This window comes from Pelobates fuscus, chromosome 6, assembly GCF_036172605.1.
Source record: "Pelobates fuscus isolate aPelFus1 chromosome 6, aPelFus1.pri, whole genome shotgun sequence".
Taxonomy (NCBI): Eukaryota; Metazoa; Chordata; class Amphibia; order Anura; family Pelobatidae; genus Pelobates; species Pelobates fuscus.
In genome coordinates, this window is record NC_086322.1 from 199,638,406 (window position 1) to 199,664,667 (window position 26,262).

General features: G+C 41.3%; 1 protein-coding gene across 1 annotated transcript in view; it reads left to right on the forward strand.

Annotated features, from left to right (window-relative positions):
* The window catches only part of GPRIN3 (GPRIN family member 3), a 165,149-nt gene that overhangs the window by 117,006 nt on the left and 21,881 nt on the right, over positions 1–26,262 (forward strand). The window contains exon 2 of the mRNA XM_063458638.1: positions 23,831–24,037. The gene's annotated coding sequence lies outside the window, so the exon portion shown is untranslated. The remainder of the gene's footprint in view (positions 1–23,830; positions 24,038–26,262) is intronic.

The following is a 26,262-nucleotide window of genomic DNA, read 5'->3' on the forward strand; positions in this document are numbered from 1 at the left end:
GTTGGAAAAGACAGATTGTTAGATGTGTCCAGAGTGTGTTCCTTTAGTCAGGTATCCCCCTTGATCTTTTGCCTCTCTATTTTTAAAGAAAACCTTATCTTAAGTTTGTTAATGTCACTAATTTAAAGTGACCAATGGGATTAGGTGAGTGTACCTTATTTTATCGATTGCCTTATAGACTTTGATCAATAGATGGCAATATCTATTTCTGGTAGTCCTGTGTCTGGTCTTCTTAGTTCCATAGTCACAATGTGTGAAACTACTGTCTATTAGTAATATGTGATAGCATATGATATATACATGTCTTTTACACACATTCAGCTAATATTAGTTTAATAAAAGTATTAATTACGTTTCTATCTATGAATATTCAATATAATTAACATAGGTACTGTTTGTATATGATTACACATAATTATAGTCAATATATATATCTCTAAAACATGTATGTGTCTGGGCTCTTTCAATCCACCTTTTAAGAAGAAACCTTATCTATTGTCAGTGTTTACTTCAGGCTGCATTCCAGAGTTTGTTCATTCAGTGAATAGAGCAAGAGAAACTAAATGTGCCTGTCTTTTTGCTTTATGTTACAAAAATGGAGTCACATCTGGTCAGTAGTGACTTTATAGTAGACATTTTTAATTTAAATCTTATCACAAAATGTCTAATAGTAAAATACGTGACAGTACAGCTTACTAAAATTCCAACAGAATGCAAAATGAATGTCTGCAGTTGAATCCTATATTTTTAAAAAGGTTTTTACAACTGCTATAGCAATCTTTGTCAATATCTGGACTGCTAATGTAATGCTGATGCTGAAATGGTAGAATCTATTCACTCCTCCTCCCTTCCTGACTGTAAGAATAGTATCATCCAGTGAAACTTCCTGTACTGTTTGGAAGCAGTGGGTAAGCTGACATTTTCTGCTGAATTTACATTCACTATATCAGTGACTACTGGCTTCACATAACTAAATATGTTCCTATACAGGCTGGTAATCATACCTTGAGTATAAATATGGGTGAATGAGGCTTTATGGACTAGATTTGTGCACAACACATGAAAATAGAAACGTTTATATATGAATTTGGTATTGGAAGTGTTAAGTGGCTGGTCTGTGATATAAATACCTCTAGTGTTGTACTCATTACATCAAGCTAAAGTAACAGTAATACATACCGTATATACTCGAGTATAAGCCATTTTTTGTGCTAAAAACCCCAACTCGGCTTATACTCGAGTCAATAGTCTGTATTATGGCAATTTACATTGCCATAATACAGACTGGGGGAGAGGGGGGCTGGCAGAGCTGTAACTTACCTTTCCTGCAGCTCCTGTCAGCTTCCTCCTCCTCTGCGCCGTCCGTTCAGCACCCAGTCAGCTCCCAGTGTAAGTCTCGCGAGAGCCGAGACTTACAGTGTGAGCTGACAGAGGGAGCTGCACGGACGGCGCGGAGGAGGAGGAAGCTGACAGGAGCTGCAGGAAAGGTAAGTTACAGCTCTGCCAGCCCCCCTGACCCCCCCACTGAACTACCAATGCTGGACCACCAGGGAGTGAGAGCCCCCCTCCCTGGCCAGCTAGCAAGCAGGGAGGGGGGCCAAAAAAAATAATTAGTAATAATAATTAAATAATACAAAAATAATAATTAAATTAAATAAATATAAATAATAATAAATAATAATTAAAAAAAAAAAAATAATAAAAAAAAAATTGCCCACCCCCCACCAAGGCTCTGCAACACACACACACACACACACACAGCTGCATTCATACACACACGCTGCACTCATACACTCACACTGCATTCATACACTCACACTGCATTCATACACTCACACTGCATTCATACACTCACACACACGCTGCACTCATTATACACACACTGTAAATAAATATTCAATTAATATATTTTTTTTAGGATCTAATTTTATTTAGAAATTTACCAGTAGCTGCTGCATTTCCCACCCTAGTCTTATACTCAAGTCAATACGTTTTCCCAGTTTTTTTGGGTAAAATTAGGGGCCTCGGCTTATATTCGGGTCGGCTTATACTCGAGTATATACGGTATATTATTTTTTGCATACACTTCTGAAAGAAATACAGATTTTACAGTAAATATCCTAAAGAATGCGCTAACAGACAATATCCCAAAATATAGATTTCACATCATCTGTATTTTTTTTAATGCACTGCTAAAAGAGATACAGATTTTACAGTAAATATCCTAAATAATGTACTAATACAGATAATATCCCAAAATATACAGATTTTACTGTAATTGATGTGAATGGTGAGCCATAGCTTTAACAAGTAGATTTGCACTAATTTAGTTGCTATTTTTATCTTTAAAAGTAGTTGCCAGAAAATCTGACAATATTAATTAGTGAAACAATTCCTCCAGAAAACTTTTTATTATGACAACATGAGACGCATTAGAAGGCTTAATTACCTCTATATTTATACAAACATTGAAGCTGCTAGATTTCTGCTGGCGCTGAAGACACATCTACGAGAAAAACTGAGGCTAAATAGTTTATAAGGTATAAATATACTGTTTATTTGACAGACAAGAAATGCACTGTTAAAAAGCTTCCTTTGGACACTCCAGACCTCTAAAGCATTTTAGCTTGCTGAAATTCTTTGTATGTGGACTCTTTTTTTCTATTTTACAAAAAGTGCAGATTTTAAAAGAATTACTTCCTAGTTGCTTAGCTCAGTGGAGCTAAGCTCAAGAGGCAGCAATTGTCCAGAGCACCTGCCTTGCAAAGACTTCTCAATGACATGCATTAAGACAGTCACAGAAAGTCTGGGCGTGGAAAGAAGTGGTGGGCTTACAGGGGCTGCACACTGATTTAGATTTGGACAGTGAAGTGTGCCTTTAGAGCATATATTTTCTGTTCATTACCAGATCCAGGACTCGTCCACCTGCATTCTGTTCTTGTAGCTCAGCAGACATCTGTTAATCTGACATTGGTCTAACAGATGCAAATCCCTAGTTAATTCCCCCAAATTCTGGAATATTTGATTAATTTGTATTTATTTTTTCTTAATAATGCTGATCTTGTCTGAATGAGAGAGGCCTTGACATTGATGCTCAAAAGATCATGAGTACCCTTGCACTGGGGGAAAAAGCTCACTTCCTGACCCTGTCTACGTACCCTTATATAATCTACTCCTGACCCAATCAGGAGTGAAATCACTTCACTTTCAACACTATAAATGTATACTAATAGGAATGTGGGAAACGAAAAAACATATATACTAGACAACTATCATTTACTCTTTCTCTTGGATGGGATGGACTTCTGGCAAATAATACAGCTTACAATATTCAGCAATCGGTTGTCACAGCTTCTAGAATTCAACAAACAGAGGCACAGCTTACATTCAGCATTCAGTGGCTCAGTTTGTAAAATCCATAAGTTACAATATTCAGCAAACAATGGCATTGCTTGCAATACTGAGCCGTCAGTGGAACATTTTAAAATATCCAGCAAAATATCGACTCTACCAACTGCATGTCCTAGAAGAAATCAACATTTGTCAGACCAGGCTGACTTCAAAAGTCCATATTTAGTGTCCTTCTGCCTACTGCGCAAATTTCCTGCTTTTATTTGACATAAGTACAACTCAATAGGATCTTCTGCTTCAGTAGTCCAATACAACATTCAACATGTTGCACATGCTCTCCATAGTACTTTCACAGACCGTGATAATTTTCAGTTACTGTTGCCATTCTCCTCTGATCTCTCATTAAAAAGGCATTTTCACCCACAGAACTGACACTCACTGGATGTTTATTGTTGTTCACACGGTTCTCTGTAAACTGAAGCTGTTGTGCATAACAATCCAATGAGGGCAGCAGTTTCTAACAACAATTATTCTATGATCAGTCACATAGATCATATTTCTCCCCATTGTAATGTTTCATTTGAGTAACACCTGCACTTCATGACCATGTCTGGATGTTTTTATGCATTGAGTTGCTGCAACATGATTAGCATAACCAAGCATACAAGGGTACCCAATAAAGTGGTAACTAACATGCATACCTCTCAACACCGGCATCCTGTGAATCGGGACACTGGTGGAAGGGAGGTAAAGAGAGAGGGCCAGTGACGTGATTGCATCACTAGCTCTGACCTCAGAGGGGTGGATCCACCGAGAAAGGTGGTGGATCCGACCAGATAATGACAGGTGAGCCTGATGTCAATGCACGCCATTCTGCCTGTCCATCATGCAGGCCAGGACACTTAGGACAAACCCTGCATGGATCACAGTTTCAGTGCTACCTGCAGGGCCCTTATCATAGCGCTAGAATATCTATTAATGCGCTAGTTCTATGTATATGGGGACAAATCTCTGGTGTCCCCAATATCTCTTGCATGCTGGGCATTTGAGTATAATTACCACATGGCAGTAAGGTTAACTCTGAAGATTGTGGGAGAGGCTTATGCATCTAATTGCCATTTCTTGCCTACTCCATGGTCTGCTGGGACTGGTGCTCAGGTGCAAGGGGTTTCTCCTCCTGCTATACTGGTAGGGGTTTTCGAGGGAGCAGCTTTTATGGCCAAATGGAAAGATGCTGGGGGAGCAGGGAAAGTGGACAGCTATTTCAAAAGTAGTGCCTCAAGGTATTCTAGTTTGGAAAAACCATGGCAAAAAAGGTTTTAACTACAGTGTACAGCAACAGGGCCTGTTCTGACAGAACGAGTAATTGGATAAAGGAGGAATAAGCCAAGTGCGAGTTTTATCATAAATATTCATGGAATATAGCATATGAAGAAACAATCGATAGAGTCAAAAGTTGCATAGAGATCCAAGAAAATCCATTTGGATAACTGAGGTTTAGATATGGCGCATATAGTACCAATAACAGGATAACAAAACAAAACAGTAAGCCTTCAATGAATACTATCCTAGCAACCTACTTTTTACTCTACCCTTACCTTTTGTGTCACTATACCCCACTCCCTCTAGCATGTAAACTCAGTGAGCAGGGCCCTCAATCCCTCTGTTCCTGTGCGTCACAAATATGTGTCTGTTAGTCCACCCATTGTATAGCACTACGGAACTTGTTGGCACTTTATAAATAATAATAATAACTTAAATCAAACTGAAAATGGTCTAGAACTTTGTTAAGCAGAGAAAAAAATAGGGGGTGCACTCAGAGGTAACGATAAGTGTATTTATTTGGAAAGTGAGGTTGCATAATTCCCGATCAAAGTTTCAACACCTTTAGATCTTTCTTAAGATCGACAATCAAACAGTGAAAATCATAATATATAACAAAAAAGGTAAGCGACTTACCAATCAGTGCTGTTTGTTTACATATCACTTAGCAACTGCATCACATCACAAGGGTATACGTCATCAGGTATAGTACAGCTGTCAAGTGTCCCGCATGAGCACTTCCGGGTTCGGATCGGGCAGAGGGTTGCACGCACCGATTGGTAAGTCACTTACCTTTTTTGTTATATATTATTATTTTCACTGTTTGATTGTTGATCTTGAGAAAGACTCGAAGGGGTCGAAACGTCCATCAAGACTGTAACTTTACTTTCCAAATAAACACACTTATTGTTTGAAGACCTCTGAGTGTAGCCATACATACTTTTTTTCATTTGAGGTGAGTGTCAAGTCTTTTTGGAATATATATATATATATATATATATATATATATATATATATATATATATATATAGTCAGTACATTGTTAAACACAGATTTGCACACCAGTCAAGCCATAAGACTTGTTTTCCCACAGAAATCTCAAATTTGCAGTGATGTTACTACTACAAAGGATTCTGGGTGGGCATATGAAAATTAATTCAACAAAGAATCACATATTTGCCTCATTATTCCATTTTAAACATGGATTCCTTGGAGTTTGTGTTTGCTGTATACAACAGATTTGAAACACAACGGTGGCGAAAGTAACCTCGCCACTGGTTTTTGGAGGGGCCTGATTGCCAGCATTCTACCCTGGAACTATGGGCCCTGTGATAACCCATGTTCAAAAATACTGTTTCTGCCCCTTGGACTTTTCTTAAATTGTTCAGCAGTGTTTTGTTGTCGAGTGTATGGAACTATATTCGGCATGGGACCATGTGCATGGTGGGGCAAAAATAAGACTTCCAGGAAATTCCTGAACCGATCTGGGTGATTTTTGGATATGTTGTATTTTGGGGTACTTTTTGGGGTTTGTAAAAATGTATGTTTTTTCTTCTTAGAGTTAATTAAGTTAGTCTATTGTCTTTGTTAATTATATGACAGGCAGAGGGGAGGGATTGTGTACACTGTACAGGGAGTGCAGAATTATTAGGCAAATGAGTATTTTGACCACATCATCCTCTTTATGCATGTTGTCTTACTCCAAGCTGTATAGGCTCGAAAGCCTACTACCAAGTAAGCATATTAGGTGATGTGCATCTCTGTAATGAGAAGGGGTGTGGTCTAATGACATTAACACCCTATATCAGGTGTGCATAATTATTAGGCAACTTCCTTTCCTTTGGCAAAATGGGTCAAAAGAAGGACTTGACAGGCTCAGAAAAGTCAAAAATAGTGAGATATCTTGCAGAGGGATGCAGCACTCTTAAAATTGCAAAGCTTCTGAAGCGTGATCATCGAACAATCAAGCGTTTCAATCAAAATAGTCAACAGGGTCGCAAGAAGCGTGTGGAGAAACCAAGGCGCAAAATAACTGCCCATGAACTGAGAAAAGTCAAGCGTGCAGCTGCCAAGATGCCACTTGCCACCAGTTTGGCCATATTTCTGCAACATCACTGGAGTGCCCAAAAGCACAAGGTGTGCAATACTCAGAGACATGGCCAAGGTAAGAAAGGCTGAAAGACGACCACCACTGAACAAGACACACAAGCTGAAACGTCAAGACTGGGCCAAGAAATATCTCAAGACTGATTTTTCTAAGGTTTTATGGACTGATGAAATGAGAGTGAGTCTTGATGGGCCAGATGGATGGGCCCGTGGCTGGATTGGTAAAGGGCAGAGAGCTCCAGTCCGACTCAGACACCAGCAAGGTGGAGGTGGAGTACTGGTTTGGGCTGGTATCATCAAAGATGAGCTTGTGGGGCCTTTTCGGGTTGAGGATGGAGTCAAGCTCAACTCCCAGTCCTACTGCCAGTTTCTGGAAGACACCTTCTTCAAGCAGTGGTACAGGAAGAAGTCTGCATCCTTCAAGAAAAACATGATTTTCATGCAGGACAATGCTCCATCACACGCGTCCAAGTACTCCACAGCGTGGCTGGCAAGAAAGGGTATAAAAGAAGAAAATCTAATGACATGGCCTCCTTGTTCACCTGATCTGAACCCCATTGAGAACCTGTGGTCCATCATCAAATGTGAGATTTACAAGGAGGGAAAACAGTACACCTCTCTGAACAGTGTCTGGGAGGCTGTGATTGCTGCTGCACGCAATGTTGATGGTGAACAGATCAAAACACTGACAGAATCCATGGATGGCAGGCTTTTGAGTGTCCTTGCAAAGAAAGGTGGTCACTGATTTGTTTTTGTTTTGTTTTTGAATGTCAGAAATGTATATATGTGAATGTTGAGATGTTATATTGGTTTCACTGGTAAAAATAAATAATTGAAATGGGTATATATTTGTTTTTTGTTAAGTTGCCTAATAATTATGCACAGTAATAGTCACCTGCACACACATATATCCCCCTAAAATAGCTATAACTAAAAACAAACTAAAAACTACTTCCAAAAATATTCAGCTTTGATATTAATGAGTTTTTTGGGTTCATTGAGAACATGGTTGTTGTTCAATAATAACATTAATCCTCAAAAATACAACTTGCCTAATAATTCTGCACTCCCTGTATGTGAGTGACTGAATGTAAAACTATGTTTTTATTGGCTTGTTGCTCCTGTGTCCATGTGCACCACAAGGTCCACCTGGGTGGTAACCTTGTGGGGAAAACTGTATAAAAGACCAAACTGTTCAATAAACCCTCAGATCTGCTGAGTTCCTGTTTTACCCTCAACATAGAGCCTCGTCTCATGTGTGGGGGGAAAGGCTGCATCTACCCTGGTGATTGCTATATCACTATACTCCCCAGGGATTATAATCACTAAGCTCTTTTAAGAGCTTTTTCCTGTTCCTGCTTCGCTCTCTGAAGGAAGAGTGGTTCACCCACTGGAGCCTGGAGCCTTGTCGTAGGTCCAGGGTGGGTAGGAAATGGCGAGTCCCCAACCAAGCTGCGGCGGTTTGTGGGGTCTGCACTGCTTATGGTGTCTGGTGCAGTGCTGATGGTCCTTGGTAAGCGCTAGGATCATTGATTGACAGAGGGTCCGTCACAACAACTTAGGAAGAGATTCAAAGCCAGTGATTCACTCATGGACAGCTGTTTCGTTGTTAATGCAACTCATCAGCATGAGGTTGGTTACTGGCTTGCAAATGAGGCTTAGTGTTACTTGCAAAGAAAAAAAAATATTTTTTTTATTTATTTATTTGTTTGTTTTGGAAGAGTACAGTGAGCATGTTAAGCTTTACAGGGAGTGCAGAATTATTAGGCAAGTTGTATTTTTGAGGATTAATTTTATTATTGAACAACAACCATGTTCTCAATGAACCCAAAAAACTCATTAATATCAAAGCTGAATATTTTTGGAAGTAGTTTTTAGTTTGTTTTTAGTTATAGCTATTTTAGGGGGATATCTGTGTGTGCAGGTGACTATTACTGTGCATAATTATTAGGCAACTTAACAAAAAACAAATATATACCCATTTCAATTATTTATTTTTACCAGTGAAACCAATATAACATCTCAAAATTCACAAATATACATTTCTTGCATTCAAAAACATAACAAAAACAAATCTGTGACCAATATAGCCACCTTTTTTTGCAAGGACACTCAAAAGCCTGCCATCCATGGATTCTGTCAGTGTTTTGATCTGTTCACCATCAACATTGCGTGCAGCAGCAACCACAGCCTCCCAGACACTGTTCAGAGAGGTGTACTGTTTTCCCTCCTTGTAAATCTCACATTTGATGATGGACCACAGGTTCTCAATGGGGTTCAGATCAGGTGAACAAGGAGGCCATGTCATTAGATTTTCTTCTTTTATACCCTTTCTTGCCAGCCACGCTGTGGAGTACTTGGACGCGTGTGATGGAGCATTGTCCTGCATGAAAATCATGTTTTTCTTGAAGGATGCAGACTTCTTCCTGTACCACTGCTTGAAGAAGGTGTCTTCCAGAAACTGGGAGTTGAGCTTGACTCCATCCTCAACCCGAAAAGGCCCCACAAGCTCATCTTTGATGATACCAGCCCAAACCAGTACTCCACCTCCACCTTGCTGGCGTCTGAGTCGGACTGGAGCTCTCTGCCCTTTACCAATCCATCCATCTGGCCCATCAAGACTCACTCTCATTTCATCAGTCCATAAAACCTTAGAAAAATCAGTCTTGAGATATTTCTTGGCCCAGTCTTGACGTTTCAGCTTGTGTGTCTTGTTCAGTGGTTGTCGTCTTTCAGCCTTTCTTACCCTGGCCATGTCTCTGAGTATTGCACACCTTGTGCTTTCGGGCACTCCAGTGATGTTGCAGCTCTGAAATATGGCCAAACTGGTGGCAAGTGGCATCTTGGCAGCTGCACGCTTGACTTTTCTCAGTTCATGGGCAGTTATTTTGCGCCTTGGTTTCTCCACACGCTTCTTGCGACCCTGTTGACTATTTTGAATGAAACGCTTGATTGTTCGATGATCACGCTTCAGAAGCTTTGCAATTTTAAGAGTGCTGCATCCCTCTGCAAGATATCTCACTATTTTTGACTTTTCTGAGCCTGTCAAGTCCTTCTTTTGACCCATTTTGCCAAAGGAAAGGAAGTTGCCTAATAATTATGCACACCTGATATAGGGTGTTGATGTCATTAGACCACACCCCTTCTCATTACAGAGATGCACATCACCTAATATGCTTAATTGGTAGTAGGCTTTCGAGCCTATACAGCTTGGAGTAAGACAACATGCATAAAGAGGATGATGTGGTCAAAATACTCATTTGCCTAATAATTCTGCACACAGTGTAAGCACCAAAACAACTTTAGCATAAATGGATTCTATAGCCACCAACAAAACTTTAGCTTAATGGAGTTATTTTGGCGTATAGATCATGACACTTCATTCTAACTGCACAATTCTCTGCCATTTAGACAATAAATAACTTTACTTAAAAGAAAAAAAATCCTTCTTGACCCCAGAATGGCAGTCAGATTTATCCTTGGATCAAGCAGTTATTACCCTACATTGAAAGATTATATCCTTGAATATTCTGTTTTTGCAAGTATGCATCTAGTAGCTGTTTGAACATCTGTATGGACTCTAATAAAACCACCTCTTCAGGCAGAAATTCCACATCCTTATTGTTCTTACAGTAAAAAAACCTTTCCTTTGCCTTAGACAAAAACCTCTTACTTGCCACCTCTGTCCAGCTTGAAAATGTACCATTAATAACAACTCTTTGTACTCTGTTTTTAAGCCAATGTTCTACCCAAGAACAAGCATTTTCATCTAGACCGATTTCCTTGAGTTTGAACACTAATCTATTGTGTGGAACTGTATCAAATGCCTTGGCAAAATCCAAATAGATCACATCCACGGCAACACCCTGATTCATACTTCTACTTACTTCTTCGTAGAACGCAATCAAGTTAGTTTGACATGACCTGTGCTTCATAAAACCGTGCTGATTTTTGCTGATAACCATGTTCTTCTCAAGGAATTCTTGAATATTATCCCTTAATAACCTTTCAAATATTTTCCCAGCCACAGAAGTTAAGCTCACAGGTCTATAATTTCCAGGCAAGGATTTTGAACCATTTTTGAATATAGGAACCACATCTGCCTTCCTCCAATCCTCCGGAACACTTCATGAAAGAAAAGAATCTTGAAATATTAAAAACAGAGGTTCACTTATTTCTATACTTAGTTCCTTAAGTACTCGTGAATGGATACCGTCAGGCCCTGGAGCTTTGTTTATATTAACTTTTTTTAGTTGCTGCAGCACCTTGTCTCGAGTTAACCAATTACAATTATTCTGCAAATTTTTAGTAGCAATCATTTGCACATCTATTGCCATGAGTTCTTCCTTAATATATACGGAGGAGAAATAGTTATTTAAAATTCCTGCCTTTTCCTGGTCTTCATTAAAGGGACACTCCAGGTACCCAGACCACTTCTGCTCATTGGAGTGTTCTGGGTGCCAACTCCCACTACTCCTAACCCTGCAAGTGTAATTATTGCAGTTTTTTATAAACTACAATAATTACCTTGCAGGGTTAACTCCACATCTAGTGGCTGTCTACTACACAGCCACTAGAGGTCACTTCCTGACTTCCTTGCTAGAGCGTCGCTGGACGTCCTCACGCTGTGTGAGGACCTCCAGCGTCGCTCATTTCCCCATAGGAAAGCATTCAATGCTTTCCTATGGGGAGCGCTAATGCCGCTCATGCGCATTAGGTCTCCTCGGCCGGTGGGCGGGATCAATCTCGGCCGACGGAATCAGAGGGAGGAGCGGCGCGGAGGAGGAGACAGCGACGAGGCACATCGTCGCTACCTCAGGTAAGTGACTGAAGGGGTTTTCACCCCTTCAGTAACCAGGGATTGGTGGGTTGAAGGGAGAGGGACCCTCCAGTGCCAGGAAAACGTTTTCCTGGCACTGGAGTTTCCCTTTAACTAACACACCCGTTTCAGTTTTTAGTGTACCTACACTTTCATTTTAGTTTTTTTTTTTTTTATTTATGTACTTAAAAAATGCTTTGGGGTTGGTTTTGCTCTCTTTAGCTATAATTTTTTTATTTTGAAGTTTAGCAAATCTAATTGCCTTTTGCACGCATTATTTGCTTACTTATATCTTTTATAAGATGCATCTGATTTAAATGCTTTAAATGCCCTTTTCTTATTTTTAATCTCTTGTTTTTCTTCTCTACTAAGCCACATTGATTTTAATTTGTTTCTTTTATATTGATTTCCCAATGGTACATACTGAGAAATGTACCTTTCTAATATTTGTTGGAAGATGATCCAGTTATCCTCAGTGTTCTTTTCACTAAAGAATTTATGCCAGTCAATATATTGTAAAGCTGCCCTTAACTTATTGAAATTGGCCTTTTTAACCCCTTAAGACCGGAGGGCGTACAATTACGCCCTATTTTAAACGGCTCTAAACGCCGCCGGGCGTAATTGTACGCCCTCTGGTCTTTTCTTACTTAACCGGTCGCCGGCGATTGCGGTTGGGGGGACTCCCAGGGAGCCCCCCGCGACAGATCCTCCCTCCTGGGAGCCCCCCGGCCATGTGAGAGTGAGGTCCTTGCGAGGACCTCACAATCACATGGCCGGGATAGCTGGCTCAGGCATTGCCAGCAGGGGGACTAACTGTAATGACAGGTAGTCCCCCTGCTGGCTGGAAATAAAATAAAATTAAATTAAAATAAGAGTAAAAAAATATATATATACTTAGATCATATATATATATATGTTATATATATATATGATCTAAGTATATATATATATATATACACATATACATACACACACATACACAGTCTAAGTGTATTTTACTATTAATATATATATATAATGATATATATATATATTAATATCAAATTACACATAGACTGATACTGATTAAAATATATATAATTATTGTTATATATATATTTATATATAATATAAAAAAAATATGAAAATACGTAAAAAAATAAAATAAAATAAATAATTAAAAATAAATTATAAAAAAATATATAGATGTGTGTTATTTCGTTCTAACTGTATTTTGATATTAATATATATATATATATATTTATATCAAAATACACGTAGAACGAAATAATATATATATCTATATACATAAATATATACGTATATATCACTATATATATACCTATATATAAATAAAAATACATTTAAAAAATATATATATATATATATATATACATATATATATATACACATATGTGTATATATATACATATATTAATTCTACACATATATTTATGTAATATTTTTACATAATTAGGTTTCCTAATTAATTACAATTAGCGGGACCTGCCTGACAACCCATGCCGAAAGTATAGGGAATTTAATTTGCTAGCACTATATTTAACCCTATAATTTTCCAAAACACCATAAAACCTGTACATGGGGGGTACTGTTTTACTCGGGAGACTTTGCTGAACACAAATATTAGTTTCAAAACAGTAAAATGTATTACAACGATGATATCGCCAGTAAAAGTGACGTTTTTTGCATTTTTCACGCACAAACAGCACTTACACGGACGATATTATTGCTGTGATACTTTTTACTGTTTTGAAACACAAATATTTGTGTTCAGCGAAGTCTCCAGAGTACAACAGTACCTCTCATGTACAGGTTTTATGGTGTTTTCAAAAGTTACAGCGTCAACTATAAGGCTTGTGTTTCATTTTTTTCACATTAAAATTCGCCAGATTGCTTACGTTGCCTTTGTGACCCTATGGTAGCCCAAGAATGAAAATTACCCCTATGATGGCATACCATTTGCAATAGTAGACAACCCAAGGTATTGCAAATGGGGTATGTCTAGTCTTTTTTAGTAGCCACTTAGTCACAAACACTGGCCAAAATTGGCATTTTTTGCATTTTTCACACACAAACAAATACTAATGCTAACTTTGGCCAGTGTTTGTGACCAAATGGCTACAAAAAAGGACATACCCCATTTGCGATACCTTGGGTTGTCTACTATTGCAAATGGTATGCCATTATGGGTGTAAATTTATTTCCTGGGCTACTATACAGTCTCAAAGGCAACGTAACCAATCTGGCGAATTTCAATTTCAAATGTAACACGCTATATTTGACCCTGTAACTTCCCAAAACACCATAAAATCTGTACATAGGGGGTACTGTTTTACACGTGAGACTTTGCTGAATACAAATATGTTTATTTTATTGCAGTAAAAGCAAACAGTATTATGACATTGACAGATAAAATGTCATGTAGAACTAAAAAAATAAAAACATTTCCTATTTTCTCCAATTTTTTTCACATTAAATTATGTTTCATAGCTAAATATTTGATATTAAATGAAAGCCCTGTTTCCTCTGAATAAAATGATATATAATAAGGGGGGGTGCATTTAATATGAAAGAGGTGAGTTACGGTTGGACAGACATATAGCGTAAATGCCCGGTTTTGTTTACGTTTTGTTCTGTTCACGTGTACATTTGGCTCAGTCCTTAACCCCTTAAGGACAGAGCTTCAGAAGCTTGACTTACGCTTAATGACACAAGCAATTTTTGCATTTTCTTGCTGTTTGCGTTCAACTGCAATTTGCATCTCTCTCATTTATTGCACCGACACATATTATATACTGTTTTTTAAAGGACAGAAAGGGCTTTAATTTGATATAACATATAAATATATAAATGCTTACTTATTATAAAAAAAATACAGAAAAATGCAAAAAAAATGAAAAATATTGTTTTTTTTACAGTTTTTGCAATCATAATGTGTGCATAATTAGTGCAGGTTAAGGAAAGTAATTAAAAATAAATTCATTTATTTGTTCTGATTTACAGAATATATAATGTGTCTGGGATTTTAAGTTTTTTTTGGTAGTTACAGGTCACAAAGCACAAGGAGTAAAATACAATTTTAATATGGAGCGATTTTAGAATTTGGTATGTTTGTCTTGTAAGCCTAATAGCCATAAAATAAAACAAAATTGCCACACAAAAGTATATATTTATATAAAGTAGACATCACAGGCTATTTACCTAAGGTTGTTTTGACACTTTCTACGTAGCCATTTTACCGCCAACCTCTGCTAAATATTGGAGTAAAATTGTGTTTTTGGGGGGTTTTCGCACACAAACGTATAACAAAGAACTTCTCATGTGTATTTTGTAAAGTTGTTGTGTGCTATTCCTGTACAAAGTTTTATTATGTGTTCAGTTACTTCTGCTGAGTACAACGGTACCCCCATTGTATGTCTTTGGCACTATTTTGTGAAGCTACAGTGCCATATAGGAGACCTGTCCTTTTCAGTATTCACAGTAGAATTTTGAGAGACGGATATAATGAGCCTATGCTTCCATTTGGGGTATTATAACAGTTTGACTGTTCAAAACCCCCCACAAAGGCCTACCATTTGTAAAAGTAGACACTCCAGGGTATCTCATAAGGTGCATATTGTGCCTTAACATGCCCCCATTTTTTTACCATTACATGCCAAAGTATGTGGTAAAAAATAATTGTGTGCATTTTTTACATACGGATTGCATTCTTGCTGGGCATTTTGTATATTTCATATGTGCCACTAAGTTCAAACCCCCCAAATTATGCTCAGCTAAGTCTTCTGAGTAAAAGGACACCCCCATTGTATGTCTATGGCACTATTTCGTGAAGCTACAGTGCCATACAGGAGACCTGTCCTTTTCAGTATTCACAGTAGAATTTTGAGAGACGGATTTAATGAGCCTATGCTTCCATTTGGGGTATTATAACAGTTTGACTGTTCAAAAACCCCCACAAAGGCCTACCATTTGTAAAAGTAGACACTCCAGGGTATCTCATAAGGTGCATATTGTGCCTTAACATGCCCCCATTTTTTTACCATTACATGCCAAAGTATGTGGTAAAAAATAATTGTGTGCATTTTTTACATACGGATTGCATTTTTGCTGGGCATTTTGTATCTTTCATATGTGCCACTAAGTTCAAACCCCCCAAATTATGCTCAGCTAAGTCTTCTGAGTAAAAGGACACCCCCATTGTATGTCTATGGCACTATTTCGTGAAGCTACAGTGCCATACAGGAGACCTGTCCTTTTCAGTATTCACAGTAGAATTTTGAGAGACGGATTTAATGAGCCTATGCTTCCATTTGGGGTATTATAACAGTTTGACTGTTCAAAAAAAAAACCACAAAGGCCTACCATTTGTAAAAGTAGACACTCCAGGGTATATCATAAGGTGCATATTGTGCCTTAGCATGCCCCCATTTATTCACCAATATATGCCAAAGTATGTGGTAAAAAATAATTTTGTGCATTTTTTGACATACGGATTGCATTTTTGCTGGGCATTTTGTATATTTCATATGTGCCACTAAGTTCAAAACCTTCAAATTATGCTCAGCTAAGTCTTCTGAGTAAAAAGACACCCCCAATGAATGTCTTTGGCACTATTTTGTGAAGCTACAGTGGCATATTGGAGACCAAGCCATATCAGTTTTTACAGAACTTTGAATTTTGACGCTGGACCTATGTGCAATTTCCAAGCATCTTCGTAAGTTTTAAATTCAAACTACCCCACAAAGGCCTACCATTTCTTAAAGTAGACACCCCAGGGTATTTCAAAAGGCATATTTTGAACCTTAGCGTGGGATAATTTTTCCGCTAGCTTGTACCAGGTGTAGTGGTAATAAGCGTTTTTTCTGCCTTTTTGACACACAAAGTGAGTTTGCACAGTATATTTTGCAAACCTTATGTGTACCACCACTCTATAATACTTTATATGTTGCTCAGCTATGTCGGCTGAGTACAAAAATACCCCCGTATGTACCTTTGCCAGGTATATGTGGACATCGGAGGGGCACATTTGGGACACAGCCATTCCATTTTTTTTCAAACTTTACATTTTTACGCTGTGCCCATGTCCCATTTTAGAGTATTTTACCAGGCTATATAATCCAAATACTCCATAAAGCCATACCATTTCTTAAAGAAGACATCCCAGGGTATTTCAAAAGGCATATTTTGAAAATTAGTGTGGGATAATTTTTCCGCTAGCTTGTACCAGGTGTAGTGGTAATAAGCGTTTTTTCTGCCTTTTTGACACACAAAGTGAGTTTGCACAGTATATTTTGCAAACATTTTGTGTACCACCACTCTATAATACTTTATATGTTGCTCAGCTATGTCGGCTGAGTACAAAAATACCCCCGTATGTACCTTTGCCAGGTATATGTGGACATCGGAGGGGCACATTTGGGACACAGCCATTCCATTTTTTTCAAACTTTAAATTTTTACGCTGTGCCCATGTCCCATTTTAGAGTATTTTACCAGGCTATATAATCCAAATATCCCAAAAAGCCATACCATTTCTTAAAGAAGACATCCCAGGGTATTTCAAAAGGCATATTTTGAACCTTAGCGTGGGATCATTTTTCCGCTAAATGTATTTTTTTACTTTTTAAAACTTTTTTTACTTTTTAAAACTATTTTTTAAACTTTTGTTTTGCTTATTCATTTTTTTAAAGTTTCCTAAACTTTCGTAAAACTTTTTTTTACAGATTTAACATTTTTCTAAGCTTTTTCTTTTACCGTTAACCCCTAACTAGCAGTAAGCAGCACTAACAGTAAATTCCCCATTTTCCCATAACTCCCACCCACCCCAGCTAGCAAAATATTGAATTATACAATATTTAAATTAGTTAATTAAATTAATTTACCCCCTGAGGGTTAAAAAATAAATAAAAGTTAATCGTCAGGGGTTAAAAAAAAATTAGATCACAGTATAATACTGTGATCTGTATTTTGATCACTGTAGGCAGTGATAGACTGGCAGGCAAGGGGTTAATTTTTATTTGGACTGGGTAAAGGGTTTATTTTTTTTTTATTTTTTACTTAAACGTTATTAAAACTTTTTTTGTACTTAATTTTTTAACTTTTTAAAGCTTATTTTAAAACTTTTTTTAACGTTAACCCCTAGTTAGCCTAACACTAAATCCCCCAATTCCCCACTAACTTCCACCCTCCCCAGCTAGCTAAATTTATAATTTTAAAATATTTAAATTAATTAATAAAATAAATTTAACCCCTGAGGGTTAAAAAAAAAAAGAATTAACCCTCAGGGGTTAAAAAAAAAAATCAGATCATATTAAAATGTAATCCCTGCCAATTGATCACTGTAGTCAGTGATCAATTGGCAGGGAAGGGGTTAATTTTTTATTAATATGGGTAAAGGGGGGGTGGGATTTTAATTTAACTTTTTTTTTTTAACAGCAGGGGGCAGGATCACTGAAGATCCGTCTCCCTGCACTTCACACTGAACCCGGAAGTGCAGGGAGGCGGAGGTGAGTATAGAGAGCACATGTGCCCGCTCTGGCATGCTGTCAGAGCGGGCACATGTACTCTGACAGCCCGATCCGGTGCTCCCGGTCTGCCTCTAATGCAGAGGCAGACCGGAGCACCATTAACCCCACGATCGCCGCGATTGCGGCGATCTGGGGTTAATTTTACCGCGTGACGGACGAGGTCCGTCACCCGTCGTTAAGGGCATCCCCAGGATGACGGACCTCGTCCGTCACCCGTCGTGAAGGGGTTAAGAGGTTAAAATTATATGTTTTAGTATACCCCATGTGCTTTTGTTTTTATTTTTTGTTTGTTTCAAAGGACACTATATTGTGATCACTATTTCCAAAGTGCTCACCTACTTGAATGTTGGTCAATGTTGGTTTGTTAAAACCAGGTCCAGACAAGCGTCCATTCTAGTTGGTGCTTGTACAAGTTGTGACATGAAGGTGTCATTTAACAAGTTTAAAAACCTAATTCCTTTTGCTGAGCTACTAGTCCCTCTGTCCCGATTTATGTCCGGGTAATTAAAATCTTCAATAATTAAAGTGTTACCCAGATTAACAGCTTTCTAAATTTGCTCAAACAGCTGCTGTTCCTCGTCAATATTAACATTAGGTGGTTTATAACATATCCCAACCAATAGTTGGTTTCCCTTCTTTTCCCCCAAGCAGATATTTACCCATAAAGTTTCCACCTTTTCCTCATCGCATTCTATTTGCTTAAGATTTGGCTTTAAATCATGGTTGACATACAAACATACCCAACCACCCTTCTTGTTTTTCCTATCCTTCCTAAATAACATGTACCCATTTAAGTTAACTGCCCAGTCATGTGTCCCATCCCACCATGTTTCAGTAATGCCTATTATATCATATTGTTTAGTTTATGCTACTGCCTCTAGGTCCCCCATTTTGTTATTTAGGCTCCTTGCATTAGTAAGCATACATTTAATATCATGAGTCACTTGTATTTTTTGTGAATTATCAACGTTACATAGCTTCTCTGTTCTGAGCTTGCCCCTCCCCCCGTCTCCACCCCCCTTATACTGTGCTAAAGCCCATCTCCTTTCTGTCCTATCTCCATTTGTAGATTGCTATGACCCTCCCCCCCTACTACTAGTTTAAAATCTCCTCCAACCTTCTAGCCAGGGGCGGACTGAGAACCCTCAGGGCCCCCGGGCAAAATAAATCAAGGGCCCCCTTACAGGCCCCACCCATACTCCGTAGCAAGCGCCACCCATGTCCCGCCTCCATGCACCGCCTCCAGCCACACCCTACACAATCTTTAGACACAAGGAACAAAAGTGCAATAATCCCTTCAAGGCCCCAGTAGAGACTACAATTGAGGGCTAATGGGCCATGGAGGGGGGTCTTTCTAGCAGAGGCTATCTCAGTGTCCTTTAGAGAGTGTGTTAGAAAGAATCCCCTCCAGGCCCTATTAGAGACTACAATAAAGTCTAATAGGCTTGGAAGGGGGTCTTTCTAACAGAGGCCATCTCAGTGTCCCTGCTGGAAACAGTCGCCTCCAGGCCCCAGTAGAGACTACAATTGAGGGCTAGTGGGCCATGGAGGGGGGGGGAGAATTCTAGCAGAGGCTATCTCAGTGTCCTTTAGAGAGTGTGTTAGAAATAATTTCCTCCAGGTCCCATTAGAGACTACAATGGAGTCTAATGGGGCCTGGAGGGGGGTCTCTCCAACACTATTCACAATATAGCAACACAACATAGCTCGCTGATACCTAGGCCAAGTTGGCTCCTCTTACCTTAATTACTGTTGTTGGCTGGCAGTCTGTGGGCTTGCTGGAAGGCTGTGGGCTTACTGGCTGCGGCTGGCAGGCTGTGGGCTTGCTGGCTACTGCCGGCAGGCCGTGGGCTTGCTGGCTGCGGCTAGCAGGCTGTTGGCTTGCTGGCTGTGGCTTGCTGGCTGTGGTTGGCAGGCTGTGGGCTTGCTGGCTGTAAGCCTAACTGGTGGCCTGTGGGCTGGCTGGCTGGCCTGTGGGCTGGCTGGCTTGCTGGCTACTGGGTCACTTGGAGATTATTTAAAGAAATAATCCATGCACAATAACCACTACTGCTCTGTGTAGTCGTTATGGTGCAAGGAGGGCCGGGCCCCCCTCCCAGAGTAAGTAGTCAAACCGTTTAAGAACAGTTTGACAACTTACCTGGGGTCTGCTGGGATATGAGGCTGTTGTAGGGTATAGGAGCAGTGGTGCAATGTGTAAGGGGTGCAGTGTGTGTGAGGGGGTGTAGTGTGTGTGAGGGGGTGTAGTGTGTGTGAGGGGGTGTAGTGTGTGAATGTGTAGGGTGTGTGGGGCAATGTGTGTATGAGGGGGCTGTGTATGTGTGTGGCAATGTTAGTATGGGGGGCTGTTTGTGTATGGGTGGGCAGTGTATGTGTGTGTGTGTGAGGCAATGTGTGTAAATGTGTATGGTGTGTGGGGGTAGTGTGTTTATGGGGCTAGAGTTCACTCTCACCACTGCAACCACCAGGAATCCCTGGTGGTCACAGTGTTGAGAGTGAACTCTAGCCCGTAGCTCCAGGGCTAGAGTTTACTTTCGCCAGAGCCGTAACGTTGCCGTGGCAGGCTGAGCTCCCGGGTCCTCTCTTCCTCCCTTCCTCCCTCCCCTGCCGGCTGCCTGCACGGTGCCTGCGGACAGGGGAGGGGGCAATTGCCCTCCTCTTACTCCCCCCTACCCCTCTTACCCCCCCTCCCCCTCTTCTTACTCCTCCCTCTTCTTACTCCTCCCTCTTCTTACTCCCCCCTCCTCTTCTTACTCCCCCCTCCCCCTCTTCTTACCCCCTTCTTACTCCCGCCCCCCCTCTTCTTACCCCCTCCCCCTCTTCTTACCCTTCCCTCCCCCCTTCTTACTCTTCCCTCCCCCCTTCTTACTCTTCCCTCCCCCTTCTTACTCTTCCCTCCCCCTTCTTACTCTTCCCTCCCCCCTTCTTGCTCTTCCCTCCCCCTCTTCTTACCCCCTTCTTACTCCCCCCTCCCCCTCTTCTTACTCCCCCCTCCCCCTCTTCTTACCCCCTTCTTACTTCCCCCTCCCCCTCTTCTTACCCCCTTCTTACTCCCCCCTCCCCCTCTTCTTACTCCCCCTCTCTTCTTACTCCCCCCTCCTCTCTTCTTACCCCCCCTTTTCTTTTTACCCCCTCCCCTCCGTTTCTCTTTTTGCCCCCCCTCCCTTCCCTTATTGCCCCCCCTCCCCTTTTCTTTTTGCCCCCCCTTCCCTCCCTTTCTCGTTTTGCCCCCCCCCTCCCCTCCCTTTCTCTTTTTGCCCCCCCTCCCCTTCTCATTTTGCCCCCCCTCCCCTTCTCATTTTGCCCCCCCTCACCTCCCGTTCTCATTTTGAACCCCCCACCCCTCCTCTTTTTGCCCACCCCTCCCCTCCTCTTTTTGCCCACCCCTCCCCTCCTCTTTTTGCCCACCCCTCCCCTCCTCTTTTTGCCCACCCCTCCCCTCCTCTTTTTGCCCACCCCTCCCCTCCTCTTTTTGCCCACCCCTCCCCTCCTCTTTTTGCCCACCCCTCCCCTCCTCTTTTTGCCCACCCCTCCCCTCCTCTTTTTGCCCACCCCTCCCCTCCTCTTTTTGCCCACCCCTCCCCTCCTCTTTTTGCCCACCCCTCCCCTCTCCTCCTCTTTTTTGCCCCCCACCACCCCCACCTGGAGCGTGGCCGAGCTGCTGTGCGGTCCGCGCGCCCGGCCGGAGTGATAGGAAGGTGCACACTTCCTGTCAGTCCGGCCGGGTACAGGAAACAGAAACTCCTGTTCCGCGCGGAACTGAAGTTTCTGTTTCCTGTACCCGGCCGGACTGACAGGAAGGTGCACACTGAGCACCTTCCTATCACTCCGGCCGGGCACCGCGGACCGCACAGCTACCGGGGAGGGGAGGTGAGAAGTTGCAGCCGCCTGAGGCTCTTAAGAAAGCACTCAGGCGGCTGCAGCATTTAAAGGGGCGGCTGGGCCCCCTGATGGCGGGCCCCCCTCCCGGCCGGGCCCTCGGACCATGTCCGAAGTGCCCGACCGGTCAGTCCGCCCCTGCTTCTAGCCATCCTATCCCCCAGCACTGCAGACCCTCTCCCGTTTAGGTGCAATCCATCACTACTATAAAGGTTGTACCCAATCGCAAAGTCGGCCCAGTGCTCTAAAAACCTCAAACCCTCCTTCCTGTACCAAGACTTCACGCATTGACCTCTCTAATCTCCTGCTGCCTTTCCACTGTAGCGCGTGGCACAGGTAATATCTCAGAGAATACCACCTTGGAGGTCCTTTTCTTAAGTTTGCTACCTAATTCCCTGAAATCATTCTTTAGGGCCTTCCATCTTCCTCTTACTTTGTCATTGGTACCAACACGGACCATGACAGCTGGGTCATCCCCAGCCCCTCCCAATAATCCATCCACTCTGTCAGCAACATGCCGGCAACACACACAGACATATATATATATATATATATATATATATATATATATATATATATACAATTGTTGAAAATGATAGTAATCCAAGGTCTTTGTTAAAGATGAAAAAATAAAACATAACTTTTATTCAGGTAGTTGCCAGTAATATCAATCAACGTTTCAGTTCGGGATGTAAACTTTCATCAGGACAGTCCTGAAATGCTCTTGCTGTTTCAGTCTCTCTAACACTGTGGTGTGTTCCCTTTCTTCTACACTCAGTACATACACTTTTTCCTCTGTCCCAGACTGTATAACAGGAGTTTCTAGTAGTAAGAAGGTAAGCAGAGGAGTGGACCACCAAGTAGGGGACAGTCCTTAGAAACTGTAGAGCTAGCACATCATTAGACACATTTATGCCAAGCTCAGGGTGTTGTCTGCACAGTATGCCCTTGGTTGTTCATCCTGCATGATTGGCAGGCAGCCTGATGTGCATTCACGCCAGACTGACCATCTAATTCTCATGCAGGCACTCCCCCTTTTTGGGCATGTTTGTCCCTTTGGGCGGTTCTGGTTACGTGATTCACATCAGTGGTCCACCCTTTTACCCTGCCCACTGAAACTCTGCTTCACCGGACACCGCTGTTAGGGGGTATGGATTTACTTGAAAGGTGAAAGTGAGAGATTAGCAAAGGGGGTTTATTTATAGCTACATCCTGTGAGTTTCCCTCCAGCACAACCTCTGCCAGACGCTTAGGAAGTGTGACTGTTTTACTGTTTTCTGTCGATAAGATTCTGTAATTCTGTAATTGTCAATACCAGGCCCAATGGGCTCTTAATCCGGCTCTGCTTAAAGGGTTACTCCAAGCACTATGACCACTTAAGTGATTTTAAGTGGTCATGGTGCTTGGAATCTGTATGTGCAATTTTGCTATGAAACATACAGAGTTTAACCCTTTTGCTGTCGGAGATGTAACTCAACCTCCGGCAGTGTCTTAAGGCATCATTAGCGATACTAGATAAGAGTTATGGGCTGGCTAATGTCAGTTCTGTGCATATTTATGTCTTGATGCAGTACGCACAGCTTGCTTGCATCAGGCCCCCCTTGGTGCTGACTTTTTACTGTCCTCAACCCGTCCTCCTTGATAATGCAACGTTAGTAAGGGAAAATTGGGCTGCTGGACGAACCTGGCCTCAACTGTGGAACGGATGTAAATTTTAGCTATTTTTTTTTTCCATTTTGTTTTTCATTTAGGGGGCAGCTACTATGACCAAAAACAGTGTTTTTATTCTTTACGTGTTCTAATTTCATTTATTTCTTTTTACTCAGGTCTCTGATTACCCTATATTTCAGGAAGGCCAATCGAAACCTAGTTACTGGGGGTTCAGAAGCCTATGAAGCTTCTGGGAACTAACGTTACACGTCCAGGTTCTTCACAATGAACATGTGCAACAGGATGTGAGATGACTTCAGACAACAGGGGGTCAGAGGTCAGCTTCAGTACTTGGTGAATAATAGCCAGAGACAATGCTCTATGTAAGTACCAGTCTGCCCTCATAATAGTTTTGACCTGTACTTGAGTTTCCCTGCTTTTAAAAATCGTACCTAGCTTCTTAATATGCCCTGAAATAAAGGGGGGGAAAGCATCAACAATAGCAAACATTTGTGCTACATTCACTAATAACCATTTGCCCAAAATCAGCTCTCTCACTTAAGTACGGTCCTGTCACACTGTCAGCCATTTATTGGCTGTCCATTGAGGGAAATAGTACAATGAAGAGTGGCCTTTGATAGGCTGAGAGAGTCAGGTTTCTCTCTTGGCCTATCATTGGCTGCCCATTGAGTGAAATACTGTAGTAAGTCTGGCAAAGGTTGAAGGTTATAAGGCGCCCAACCACTCCAACCCATTAACAACTTCAATAAGCTGGCCTAGTTTCTTTGGGTAAACATACAGAAAGAGAAGAGCAGTGGTGAGTAGCCTACATTGGACAAAATAAAGAACAAACGCGGTTGGTAGAAGGCAGTGAAACTGAATTTGAAAGTGAGGAGCATTCTATATTGACAATAAGGATTGTAATAGAGAATAAACTAAGGTGGAACGTTGGGGGTGAGGGGATGGTGGTAATTTCTAAAGTATGTAAATCGTATTACTATTTACATCACGGTTCGATAAATCCCAGTCGCCATGCAGCCTAGGAATTTTGCCTTGGTGTCTGGGGTATGTGAGCCCGGTGGGCGTGTTGGAGGCCGGCTGGGGAATTTAGGAGGCAGACGGCAAGTTGGGGGTTTATGGAGGCAGGTGGCATGCTGGGGAGTCGTGGAGGTGGGCGGCTAACTGCGCGTAATATTGTGATGTCCCTGCTCTGCTCCCCTGCCCCCGTGCGCTGCTTAGTGAGACCGGGGATGGAATATGATGTTATATTCCAGCCCCGGCCTCACTAAACGGCGCACGGGGAGCAGAGCAGGGACATCACAGCTCCCTCGCCGACCGGCAGCAATACGCGCAGCTAGTCACCCGCCTCCACGACCCCCCAGCATGCCTCCTGCCTCCATAATCCCCGAACTTGCCACTCGCCTGCACGATCCCCCAACTTGCCACTCGCCTGCACGATCCCCCAGAATGCCGCCCACCAGCACAATCTCCCAACACGTTGCCCACTGGACCCCACAGGTATTGTCTGCCTGTCATAGTGTAAGTGTCCCACCTGTCTTAGCAGGCTGCTTTGCTAATGTTTTTTTTCTGCATATCTAGTTTAACATAAGTGTTCTCTCGGTCCCCTTCCCATGACTGTGTCCTTTTTTTATTATAAATATAAGAAACAAACAAAATTATCAGAGTCTTCTACAGAACACTTGTTATCTAGGGGAAGTTCCAGGGCTGGAATTATGTGCATAATCCACATTCACAGTTGGTATGTGCCATAGGATCTCATGACATGGCTGATAACATTGCAAGATCTTTCATCTGCATATGTGTGACCCAATCAAGCATGTGATTTTCTAGCATACCAAAGGATAGGACACCGATTGGCTGAAACCGTATCCCGGTAGGTGTGGGAAACACAGGAAAGAAGAAGCAGGTAAAAATTAAAAATAAATCATATTTACCTGCTTTTTCTGCTTGCAACTCTCTCGTTCAAGGCAAAGCAGAGAATATCTGTTTAAGGTGTTACAGATGTCAGATGTTACAGATCTCTCCTCTATGCTCCCTCTTGCATTCTGTCAAACTACTCTAGGTTGGATTATGATGACATTTGGCCGTCCTGTATAAACAGAGGGATAAGTGAGGAAGGAGACAGATGTGGTACCTATTTATGTTTCTCTTTTTCCTTGCCAACAGCCAGTAAAAAAAATGAGTGGTTAGGTTAAGAATCCCATGGTACTCTGGGACTTATGCGCTCAGCTGTAACTGCACCTGCAACCCTTTCAACACCAATTATAATGCCAGTGCACAGTCTGTTTAAACCATCATTCTTCCTTGATAATGCCGTCTGTGAAAATAGGATAATGCTTGGAGACTTAATATTGAATATGTTTTGCAACATTTTTCATTGTGACTGTAACAGTTAAATTAATTCACAGCCTCCACAAGATGTTTAGCTCAGGGAATGTGCCACATGCATAGTCTACTAATGTTTATATGATTCCTAGATTTAGATATGTGTTAAAAGTATACATTTCCTATAGGTAACATAACCCATATGTCTTGCGATACCTTGAGTTTTTAGTGCTAGTGTTATAGATATTCGCGCTGTTTTACG